Source organism: Prinia subflava, chromosome 3, assembly GCF_021018805.1.
Source record: "Prinia subflava isolate CZ2003 ecotype Zambia chromosome 3, Cam_Psub_1.2, whole genome shotgun sequence".
Classification (NCBI taxonomy): Eukaryota; Metazoa; Chordata; class Aves; order Passeriformes; family Cisticolidae; genus Prinia; species Prinia subflava.
In genome coordinates, this window is record NC_086249.1 from 98730417 (window position 1) to 98742996 (window position 12580).

Here is a 12580-nt window from a genome sequence, read left to right on the forward strand (position 1 = left end):
TCATGTGAAACAGACCAGCTGCTAAGGCCATGGTTATTGACATTCCTTATTTTTCTAACTAGACTGGCCTTAACCATCTAAGAATTACTATTAAAAGACCTGACATTTCTTTTGCAAACTTTTACTGATAATTTTAGTTTTCCTATAATGTTAAATTAAAAAAAAATACTTTTTACAGAATTTTAGGGGATTTTTTCAGACTTGCCATAAACCCCGAAGTTCATTCTAGATACAAAACTAATTGCAATAATCAGTCCTAAGACATGTAAACCCTTTATAAAAATGCTTTGGAGACTTTTCACAGTGTCACTAGATAAATCTAATTGGGTTCACATGCTGAAGGAAAAACATGCAATTTTTTCTGTATAGGTAGGCCCATCACTGAAAAGAAGCTAAGTCTTGTTTTAACTGGCTGTTGATACCTCTCTTCACTTCTAGTTTCCAAGAGTAAAAAATCTGCACTTGATTTACAGGGGAAAGCTGTAAAACAGTAACACATTAAGAGAATGTTGCAACCCTATTACATTGAGAGCTCAAAATGATGCAAAAAAGTCAGAAATTTATATTCATTTTTACTACATAAGGAATAACTCATCCTGGGAAAGGCAACACTTCTACACGTTCTTCTTCCAGGGAAGTGATTGCTTTAGTGGTTCACCTTTAGGCTTGAGCTCATGAGGTTTCTCACCTAAGGGTTACACTTTTTCAGTAGAAATAATCAGTATGTACAGCTTTTAAAAATGCTTTTGCATAACATGGCAAGATAAACTTTGCTCTCAGCTGCCAGTTTATGTACATGAGAAACCCTAACCCTAGATGAATATTCATTTCATGTATTCCATATAACTACTTGAAAAAATATTTTAATATTCATCAGTCATTAATCTTGCTCTTAAAGGATATGATGTTCTAATTCCCCAGGAGAAACATCCATAAATTTAGAGTGTGCCTTACATTCTGTAACCAACCTAAGTGATGCAGAGGGACAGTCCTTGAAGTGACTTTGAGATGGAAGATTGCATTGGTTTGCACATGTGAATTGGAACTGATGTATGAAAGTGATGCCTTCGAAATGCTGCAATTTAAAATTAAATTATGATGCTTTCATGTGTAAATATGTACTTAATATTAAATTAATTCAGAATTTTCAGGTTAATATAGTACCTATAGGCAGGCTTGAAGAAGGGTATTCTACAAAAGGAAAACCTGCACGATGGATTAAGGTTCCTTTTCTTCAGGATTTGTCCTGAACTAGGTGAGGACTGTATCTCCAGAGCCTTTTCCACTCAGGAGAATTTGGAAATGGAAATCAGTCAATTTTTTAAAATGCAAAATCAAAACGTTGCTTTGGCACTTGGAATTATCTGTGATTAGTACAACACAAAGCACTGAAAAAGGTGTCTGACCTTTTAAAATTGAGAACCTCTATTTTTTAAAATCTAGAACCTCTATTTTTTAAATCCTGGCTTCAAATCCATCTTTCCAAATGAACATCACCATCTTATGGTGGAAAATGAGATACCACTAGCCCATGAAAGACATTCCTTTTCCCTAAACTTCTTCCAAACTGTCAGGAGAAGAGAGAATTTTAACACTAGACAGCTTATTTCAAGGAAATGGATGACTAATGCTGTTGGTATCTTCCATTTTTGAGGTTCATTCTTCCATACTGTTAATACCACCACAGCAGGATGTTCCAACACCATTTTTCAGTCAGACACCTTTACTCCATAGACACTTTCTCATCTCCATCTCCCAGGTAACAACTTCAAAAAAACCATCCAGCAGATCTGCTATGTCTGTGGGATGTGGAAGACGGAAAATATCTCTTGACCTCAGAATATTCTTGATGTCCTTCATAAACTCTCAGTACCTTAAATGATGATGTCAGAGGTCTTCCTTCTCCCTTGCAGTTGAGTGATGAAACTGTAAATGGGGCAAATATGGTTATTCACCTTCTACAGGGGCTTTTTTTCACTCTGCATTTGTCCTACATTTATCCAGGGTATGTATCTTTCAGGATATTTAGCCCAGCCTATCTGTTGGACACAGAAGATCTACCTTGGTGCACACTGAGGCAGAAATCAGGATCTGATCTTACTAACATATTAAACTCTTTCTGATTAAATCATGGCATGGGAATAAACTCAGGGCACGTGACAGTAGTCATCCAAAAGCTTGTGACATTAGTAAATATAGATCTAAAACAGGAGATTAAAAATCAACGATAACACAGGTAAAATATTTGGTATTAGAATCCATCTCTCCTCACCTTTTTGAGCTCTGAAGGCAGCAGATATAGGTGAACACAAAGTATGCAAAGAGTAAGAAAAGATCCCAGCACATTTTTGCAACACAAGTCAAAACTTCACTGTTTTGGTGGTTTTGGGAGGGAGTGGGGGGAAGTGGGGCAGGTAAGGGAATAGTCAGCCTTAGTAAAAGTTTGAAGAATAAATTGTGGGGGAATGAATACAAAGAATTTTCAGAAGCCTTCCTAAGTCCATAAAGCCACACACTGAGAAAACCCCCAGACTTTCATAATAAGCCACTGAAAACTCGCTGAAGAGGTGGGAGACATTTAACAATCTACTACATAAGGAATCTGCCATGAATAGACCATTGAAAATAAATTTGGTAGGTTTCAAGTGCAGGGGTCTGTTTGGGAGCAAGCTGCACCTCACACATATTATGTCACATAGGATTCTCAAAACTTTAAGGCATTATTTTGTCTTTTATTGCCTGGCTCTATTATTCTTAGTGGTGATTAACATGTCTCCAATGGTTACCTCAAAATCAGACTGCCATCACAAGCAGAATCTTCATGGTAATTTAGGGGAATATAGTTTTTCAGTTAGTGCACTATGGTTTTAGAAGTCTGAAAAGCAAGGAAGAAGAACTAGAAGTTTTCACTCAGCATAAATTTGATATAATTGGAGATTATATAGTGAAGTGATTGTTTAGAGTACTAGCATTTTTAAGGTACTGTTAAGCTTCTAATGTGGAGATAAATGATATTTGCTTTAAGACTCACAGTTATTTGGTTATTTTAATTACCTTAGCTCAAAGACCTGGCAAAGAAAGAAGCTGAGGTTAAGTGGAGGAGATACTTAGAATAATCTAGTCTAATAGTTGAATAAAGAAATAATTCCAAAGGGCAAAGAGACAAGAATAACTCAAGAACTAAAGTAAAAAAAAAAAAAAAAAAGTAGCTGATTGTTGGGGAACTATGAAAAGACACAAAATCACAGAAAAATTTGTACAACCAATAAGAATTTGAAGTTCAGAAAACAACTATTGCGTAATAAATATTTTATTTTCCTTAGAGAAGACTTTTGAGGAAAGACAATGCTCACAGTTTTCACATGCACAAGAGGCTGCTACTAGGAGGGACTTCTCTAATGGAGAGAGTAACAAATGGTGGATTTTAGAGCATGCAAAAAGTATCAGTGAAACTTCACAGTGGTGAGGGTAGAGAAGAACTAGGACAGATTACCTAGGTCATGAAGTTTTTATTACTAAATAACCTCGAAGAACATCCTAGAGGAATGGCTGTCAAAATCCTCAAGGAAACAAGTTACTTTTACCAAGTTATATCTAACTAAAACACACCTGTATTCCTCATAATGTCTCAAAACACCCTCATTCACAGTTACAATCTTTAGCTCACATAAATTGAATTGTGATACTTTGTTAACAGAGTTGAGACTGTGTTAAACTAGCGACCACAAATTATGTACTAACCCTCCCTGCTTCCTCTTACTTCATACAGCTTTTATAATTACTTAAGAGCTTTTTCCCCCCAAGGACTACTGCTTTTCCCCAAAAGACTATTGTTTTTCTCCATTTGCCTTACCTGCATTTATTTCTACTGCCACCATTTTTCTACCTTTGTCTACTTATGTCTTAACTTTGAAAAAATCCAAAGGTAATAGAAAAATCCAGAGGGAACCTCGTTTCTGGCTATCAACTTATAAGTTGTGAGATAGGAAACAGAAAAAATACTGCTCATTCCTACTATGCTGACATATAAAGCTAATGGTGATCATGGAAAAAAGGATCTTTAAATTACCCTTTAGGCTCTCTGGAAGATTAGGAAAATCACCTGTAATACTGAAGGATGGACAAAAACCCACTATAAAGCACATAACAAAGAAAAGAACGGGAAAGAGAACAGAAGGGAAAGATGCCTTATGTCAGAAGAGCCACCAATAGCAATTGCTTGAAAAATTTTTAAAAAAGGATATGGTAAAATAACCTAGAACTATTTATTCTGCCTCTTGGCAGAAACAGCATTCACTGGCCAGGTTTTGCATGGTGCTGCACATTTTAAGAGTGTGTAAATAAATTTCCTTGACTTATGCAAGGAAATCACTTGCCAGGTGAACAGCTTGGGTAGCTGTGTCACACAAAGATTTTAACGTGTCTGAAAAGGCAAAGGCCAGCTCAGAAGTCGTGTACACACAGTCACAGCTGATACACCCTTGGCACAGCAGGTTAAGTTATACTCAGAGGATTTCCAGTCAGGAAATCCCTTAAAATGATACCAAAGTGTTTTCCTGTTCCCCGTCAGAATGAAAACAAAACATCTAAAGTAGCTTATAAATGTATGCAATTAATAGTTATATTTCTTCAGAGAAAACATAATTGCTCAGAGTTTGGAGTTTTTTTCATTTTTCTTTTTTTTTTATGTTTTACTACATAAAATATATTCATAAATTCAACATTTTGGCTGTTAAGAACTCTTTAAAATAGAATGTTTGACATAAAAAAAACCTGCAGCAAGAGAAAAAAACAAATAAACAAATACAAAATTAGTATGACTTTAGAAGTGGTAAAAATCTTCTACTGAAAAAAAGCATACCAATAGGTAATTATTTTTTATTTTCAACTTCTGTTTCAATTGTACACAAGTTATTGAGTGAAATATGATTGTACATTGGTGAAACATAACATATAAAGAGTATATTAGTTAAACTCAATGACCTGTGACAAGGCTAGCAGTCAAAAAAATACAAAAAGACAGCAGAAGAGCAGCAGGTATTCTTGCAGAAGTCTGCTCACAAATATGACACTTAGTTATTGCAAAGGCTTTTTAAGTCTTAGCAGCAAAGACCTGTTAAAGGTCCTTAACAATCCTGCAGGTGTAATATGCTGTGGTGAAATCTACTTCATGTCCTTTATTGTGAAATTCCAAGCCTTATTTTATTATTGTCAACATAACATATTAAAAATAAGCTTACTGAAGACAAAGTGAACCCAATTTTTACTAGTGCTGTGTCACAAAAGCAAATAACTGCTCTTATGAGTTGCAGCACATACAAGGAGCACGAGCCTTTTACTTGACAAATACCATTCAATCAACTGAATTATAGAATTTCCCTTGCAACTGTAAAATCAATTGCACTATTTCCCTAAAAGTTTTATATCCCCCAGCTTGCAATTCAGCACTTTTTTCAAAAAAATATACCAAAAGGACCCAAGAAATGCTGAGCACAACATATCTTCATTTCTATTATAGAATGTAATTAGTATTCAAAGATTTTACCCCTTCTAGCTACCAGGAAACTAAATTGACAACATTTCCTTGAATATACATGAATTTTTAACTGCACCTTTAATTTGAGCTGAATTTGATTTTATTATATGACCCTACATGAGACTTCAGTGAGAAGGCAGATCACTTGTAGACAGGGTTCACTTTTAAATTCTCTATCATACTCAGGCAGGCTCACTGTATGTAGTTTCCTCTTAAAAACATGCTAAATATTGAAGATAAGAATGTATATTTCCTGCGTGAACATAGTCCAGAATTTCATGGCTGCCATATTAGAAAAAAATATTCTGTGTTTACAGATCAAAAATGGTTTTTTTCCAAAATACTGGGTGTTTGCTAAAAATATCAAGTTAACCAAAAGCATTTTATCAATCCTAATACAGTCTTACTGCGGTGTTTCATAGGAACACAGCTAGGCAAATGCAAAGGCATTAAAGCTGACAAGTGTCTATTTTTCTTTTTCAGTATAACCCTTTTATTTAAAAATGAATCTTTCAAGTTCATTGGGATTTGGATAACTTTCCATTCTAAGCTCTGTCACAGAGTAGGCATTTCATCTTATTCTCCTAAGGAAAGGCAAAAAAGACAACACAAAGCCACATCACACACACAAAAAAGGAAATATTTTTTTCTGAGACAAAAAAAATGTGTCTTTCCTGAAAGAAGTATTAAGGATTTCTGCTGAGAGCCCAGGTCATTTTAGGAAAATGATGTTTATTTCTCTATACATCCATAAAATACAAAATCACTTATATGAAATAGCATCCTGAGCACAATGATGAAGTGGGCAGATTTTCATTAGATTTCAGAAATCATATTGTAGAGTTGTGTGAGCAATTTATGTCTTCAATAATAAAAAGAAACTATGAAGTAAAATTCCATTCATCTTCAAGTAGAAGATCTTTATGTTCGTGCAATTCCATGCTAATAAATCCAATCCTTCATTAATTTCATGTATATTGTCTGCCATATTTACAGTAGCTGAACTTTATAAGGTTGCTCTTACTAATTTCTCAATATATTGCTGGGCAAATAAGGTTTAGATAACCAATAAATCCAGAGAAGTTAGTGAAAGCAATCCTGCAATTCTTTCTAACATTCAATAATGTATATATTCCATTACGAAAGAAGAAACACTTCCTAAATAACATAAATTTAATATATTACTAGAAATACTAATCACAGTTTTACAATTAATTCTAAATTTCAAAAACCTACTTGCACACACATACACTCACTCTCTGATGACAGTGTATAAAGTATCATCTGTCTTTTGCCACGGTGGGAAACAGTTCCCTAACACTAAAAAATTCATAGTTGTGCCAAAAACAATTAGGACTCTACCTCAGAGAAAGCAAAAGAAATATTTTGAGAGAGACAATCCAGACCATAACAAATAAAGCACTGCAGTGGACAAGAAATGTCTACTGCCTGCTCTGTAAAAATATGAGCGGTGCTTTGCTAGTTAGTTCAGCAAACCTACCTCATATTGGATGTGTGAGAATGAAGGAGTGCCCAGTGTCTGGGATAAATTGAAAGTCAGATTTCTGTTTTGGAAATTTATTTTGCAGCTGCTGTAGAAATAAAAGTCCTCAGCAAATTCCAGCAGCAGGCTACTGAGGGGCCAAGAGGATCTAAGACAGACATAACACTGATCCATGAAAAAACATTGAGATTAACTGAGACTTTTACTAACAAAAAACAATTACTTACACAACTATAATGGCCTAATCATGAATAGTCTTCAAGAATAACCTATTTCTAGCTTCAAAGCAGACAGTGACTGTAGTACTGTGCAAGCTTGATAGTTAGAAAAGAATAGCACTACTTGTAATAAAAGTAATACTAGCAACAGGAAGAAGAAGAAGAAATTAGATTGGAAAGAGCAAGGTCCTTTATTTTCTTCTCCTGTTGGGAATTATACTCCCTGTCATCTTAAAAATATAATTTGGATTTGATCTAATGTTTTGATTGATATTTCTGAACTGCATAATTTTCAGAAACTTGAAATTTAAAAAAAAAAAAAAAATAAACAAACTTTGCTCTGGATTTGTAAATCTGTTTATAAATTAGCTTAACTGTTGGATTGTCCAAACAGTCTCTGAGAATGTTTATTCAATTCTTTCCTCTGCTTGAGGGACTGAATATAAACCTTGAATTGAAGGAAGCTGTTCTCTCCCTTAGACAATTGTTGAAGACGCAGTAATTTGAATGTCAAATATCTTGGGGAGAATGTAATATTTTCTTTAAGATTAATTTGAATGTTTCATAATATTAAGATTAATGTAAAATTTCAAGTCATTATTCAGCTAGAAAAAACCCCTCCACATTGTAAGACTTTTTTAAAAATCGCGTATTTGATTTGACTCCACTTCCTATGTACTCTCCTAAGTATTAGGCCATAAAGTTTGACTTTTTCCTGTTTTGTGGCTCAGTGGACACTTTCACAGGTCACAGCAATTGAAACAGGATGATAGAGGAGACTGATGGGACCTTCCCTCTCTCCTCACCTCATTATTTCCAGCCCCAGACACGCTTATACAACTGTGAGGAACTGGTAAATATAAATGCCCTTTTTCATTTCCACTGTGTACTTTCTGTGTGTTTACAATTCATTAGTTGCTAAAGGGTAAAATAATAATTGTTTGTAAGCATGAAAAGTTAGGAAAGGCAAAATGATGATCTGGAAAGAGCATTTCAAATACTTCAGCACAACAACAAGGGCACTGGCTGCAGGGAGACTGCTGCTCTGTTGCTCATTTCCTACAGTTTCAAAAATATTATTTTTTATATCACTTTGAATGTTTTCTGTCACAGACAACTAATAAGGGCTTACACCTGAACCTGTCATGTGAGCCCCACTCATTATTTCTGCTGTTTTTCAGAATATTTTTATTAAATGGGCTATTAATTGACAAAATTCCATACATAGACATTTGAAGTCTGCCAGACATGACAGAATGATGTGTTTCTCAGTAATACAGTTTACAGCCTATACAGACTTTCAAAACAAGCATAATGCACATCACAGACATTTAAATTGGGTAATAAAATTTAATCTCTTTATATGCAAATTCAATCCTACATGCTATGATATCCAAAAATATACAGATGTACAGGTTTACAAGAGGAGTGACTAATTTGTGGTTAGTGCAGATGCAGCATTACCTGCCTTCTCTGCACAACAATATTACAACACCTGCTGCAGGAAGGGTGATGCAACCTAAAGTTCATCAGCAGCCTTACTTTGTAAGCAATTACAGATTGCTCTTGTTATTAATTTTAAATGGGCTACCGTGCATTGTTTACACAGATATTTAATTGCACACAGTACCATGCCCCACAAAATTCCATGTGGGCCATAGGTTCTTCAAGCATTGCTGTATCTGAATTATTTCAAAACATGTTTGTTTACTGGGAGAATCAAGCTGTTCTGAGTCTCAGAAGGGCACAGGAAAATTCATAACTTCCAGCAGACTGCAGTGCTGCAGAAGGGCACCTACTGAGAAAGCTAGCAGTAATGGAACAATCTTTTTGACAAAGGAAAAAAGCATAAAGCAGTCTAATACTTAATGTTGCACATATGCTACACCATTCCCCAAAGCTTCTATGCATTGGCATAAGTATAGCTGCAAATGTGAAAATGCTATTAAAAAATCATAGACAACAAACCAACAAACAAACAAAAACCACAACAGAAAAAAAAAAACCTCACAAACAAACCGAGCTGTGGTTGGTATTTTAAATTTGCAAATATGCATGCAATTTACATGGGGATCATTTTTTTTTGCATATGTCTTTATTTTTTTCCCTGAAGAGAGAGACTTAAACTAATCTGAAACCGGAGCACACCATGCATGAACATACAGAATGTAGATTGGACTGAAAAACAGCTTAACTACCCAATCAAAATTTATGGGCTGGTAACTGAAATTGATTTCAAAGAACAGTCCTCTTAAAATGACAGTAATTCCAGAAATAAATATGCATGTGAAATGTATCAATTATATTTTAATATATTAAAGGTATGTGAAACAGCCCTCTGCATTAATACTGAATAAATCCTATCATTTACCATTGCATACTCAGGTGCTATGATCTTTTTGAAAAACTAAAATGAACAAATGCTAAACTTTTTTATATTTTAGCCATCCTGAGTACTGTTTACCTCTTAATCGCTTCAACAGTTGCTAGAACAAAGACATTATTTTACTACCTTCCTTATATGAACATCTCATAGTGCTCCCACAGATGTTCAGCCCTCAGGGATTGATTTCAAGCCTGGAACTCCAGGAGAATCACATGTGCAAGTACTACTACCTTCCAAACACATCAGTTGCTCAAAGAATTATTTAGAAGCAGTTTTTAAACTCAACAAGAAAGACACTCAACTCAGAGACATCTCATTGGAACTATAATGATAACTTAGGCTAGAAAACATTGTCTGTCATTGAAAGCCTGGTTGAAGCATAAATCAGATTTAAAAAGAGAATTAAACCAGGCTTTTCCAAAATGAATGCCTGGCTTGGCTCCTCTGACTGTGCTTTTTCATCGTGGCCTATTTACTAGTGTATGTTCCTGATGTTTAGCCTTTCAAATACAAGGGAATTCAAAAACTTGGCAGTGACATAAAAATCTAAATGTATTCCATAAGACAAATCAAATGGGAAGTACAATGTTTGGATAAGGGCAATGCTTATGGCAGTCACTGTGAGATAACAGCCCATGCAAAATCCCCCAGTCTTGCACAAGCAATCACTGTGGGACATCCCTGCCTGCAGGAACATTAAAAGCTGTTGCTCCAGAGCAGGTCTGTGCTGAGTCTTGGTTCTGGAGAGGGTGTGAGGGATGCTGGAAAAGGAGAGGGGGATTTGCAGCTGCAGTGGAGGCTTCAGCCATTGCAGCAACCACAGCAGCTTCACCCTCTTGACTGCCACTTCCAGGGATGATTCCCGAGGAGCAGAGCGGGTCTGGCACAGGCTGAGCCAAGCACCCTCCCCACGGCCATGGGCGGCACAGCAAAGAGCACAACACAGGGCATTTGGCCAGCTCAGCTCAAGAAGTTACCATGAACTCCAGAGCAGAAAAATTTCCTCTACTTTGAGAGTTTAGGAGGCTTCACTGCCGTAGGAGGAGTGTAGCATTTATTGAGAATGTGAAACAATACCTATTCATGGCTAATATTTATTTCTGATTTTAGCACTTTATATTACAGGAATATCTAAAGATAAACCTTACATGAAAGACCAGCTACATCCTACTTTCAGTCTTTGCAACCACTTAGCCTTGTTTTATTTTTGGCTTCCATGAGAAAAGGAACTCCAGAACCTCCTCTTCAAAGACAGAAATATGTTTTAGAAAGAACTGAAACCCCAAATCAGTTTAGAAAGGGGCAAGCTCCTGTCACCACATCTGCTCTGCAGATATTTTTCTCTCTGGGCTTTGGTTTGTTTTCTCTTTTTCCCCTCTTGTACATGGCAATAGTAAAAGGATTCATCATGAGGAATCACTGTGGTTTTTTACTGCAAGAACAAAATGTGCTTCTTTGTAAATACAGCTGAAGAAGTAAAAAAATACAAACAAATTTCAGAATCCTTATGTTTTTGGAAGGGAACTGTCATTGGGGAATCAAATGGAGCAAAGGTATTATCAGCAATGATAACAGCAAACCATGAAGCCACCCTGGATTCTGTACCTAAGAGCAGCTCCCTCCATTCATATCAGGGACAGGGACAGTACTGAGACATCCACTCTCCTAAACCATTTTCTTACTTGACCTTCTACATTCAGCTACTCTCAGTTACAGCCTTTACCAGTTTTGGACTGATGATTCCTAAATTTGCAAATATCTCATAAGAAAAAATGTTTCATTTGGGCAATTGGATCTTAACTAAATTCATGAATATTCTCAGAGAATATTTCAGCAGAGATTTGAAGATTATCTCCCATTTACCTGGCATCACCATTTATATTGTTTTTATTATTAATTCCACTTAATATCTGGAAATTTATAATTCTTGTCTCTACTATATTATCTGCATATATCACCTTAATTTAATCCTTCTTAAAATTCTTCTTCTGTAAAGCTCCAATGAGGTGTTGCACAAGTTTTAATGTCAACCAACTTCCATGCTGCTGTACAGGTTTTAGAATAGACTTTCTGACATTCACATTGACTTGACTCAAATTATTTCTAATTTATTGATAAAATTAGCTTCTAATTCTTTTTAGAGCTTGATAAATTCTAGTTTTAATTGATCTAGAAAATACAGTTATAAAGACAGAGAGATCTCCAATCTGCAAGCCCTTAATTTCTGAAGAACTCAATATTAACTAAACCAACTTTTTTAGTTTAAAACTTCCCTTGATAGCTTTCCTTGCAAGAAATATTCTTAAATCAATTTTAAAAAAGCTTGATAATTTAAATATATACCAAATTAGATATGAATAGCAAAAAGAACATGGTTCTGTAGGCAAAATTATACTTGCAAATATAAATAAGTGGAGAAATTTATCTAAAAACAAATGAAAACCCTGGCTTTGTCTATTTGGTGTAATCACAACAGTACTCCTCTTGAACATTTGAAATCTCCAGAGTAATGCAGATACTGCTTAGAATAAAGCAGGTGGTGACAATACGAAAGTAAGTAGGCATCCTGGAATTTTCTCTTTTTGATTTTGTTGTACCAAAGCAGTATCTATGTCTGACTGTTGTGAGAAAGTTTTTTCCACAGTGGAAAGAAGTGGAGCAATATGAATTTCAGGAAAGGCTTGCTTTGACATCAGCACTGTCTGCCAGTATTACTGGAGAGTTATAAAGAAAGCATCAAAAACATTCTGCCCCTCTCCAACAACAAGCAACAGTCAGTGATGTTGTAAAAATAGGGGGGTTAAAAAAAAGAAGAAAAAAGCTTCACATTTCCTAAAAAATGTTTCAAAAAAAGCACAAAAGGAGAATTTCATACACTAGTAGGCTGCACATACTAAATGTTCATTTAATTTTGGACCACATTATGATGTAATTTT

General features: G+C 35.2%; 2 protein-coding genes across 3 annotated transcripts in view; one reads left to right on the forward strand and one right to left on the reverse strand.

Moving 5' to 3' along the window:
* Window positions 1-12580, forward strand: part of PRRG1 (proline rich and Gla domain 1) — a 531308-nt gene that overhangs the window by 304504 nt on the left and 214224 nt on the right. The window lies entirely within an intron of this gene.
* CFAP47 (cilia and flagella associated protein 47) overlaps window positions 1-12580 on the reverse strand; it is a 270139-nt gene that overhangs the window by 113456 nt on the left and 144103 nt on the right. The gene's annotated exons all lie outside the window — the stretch shown is intronic.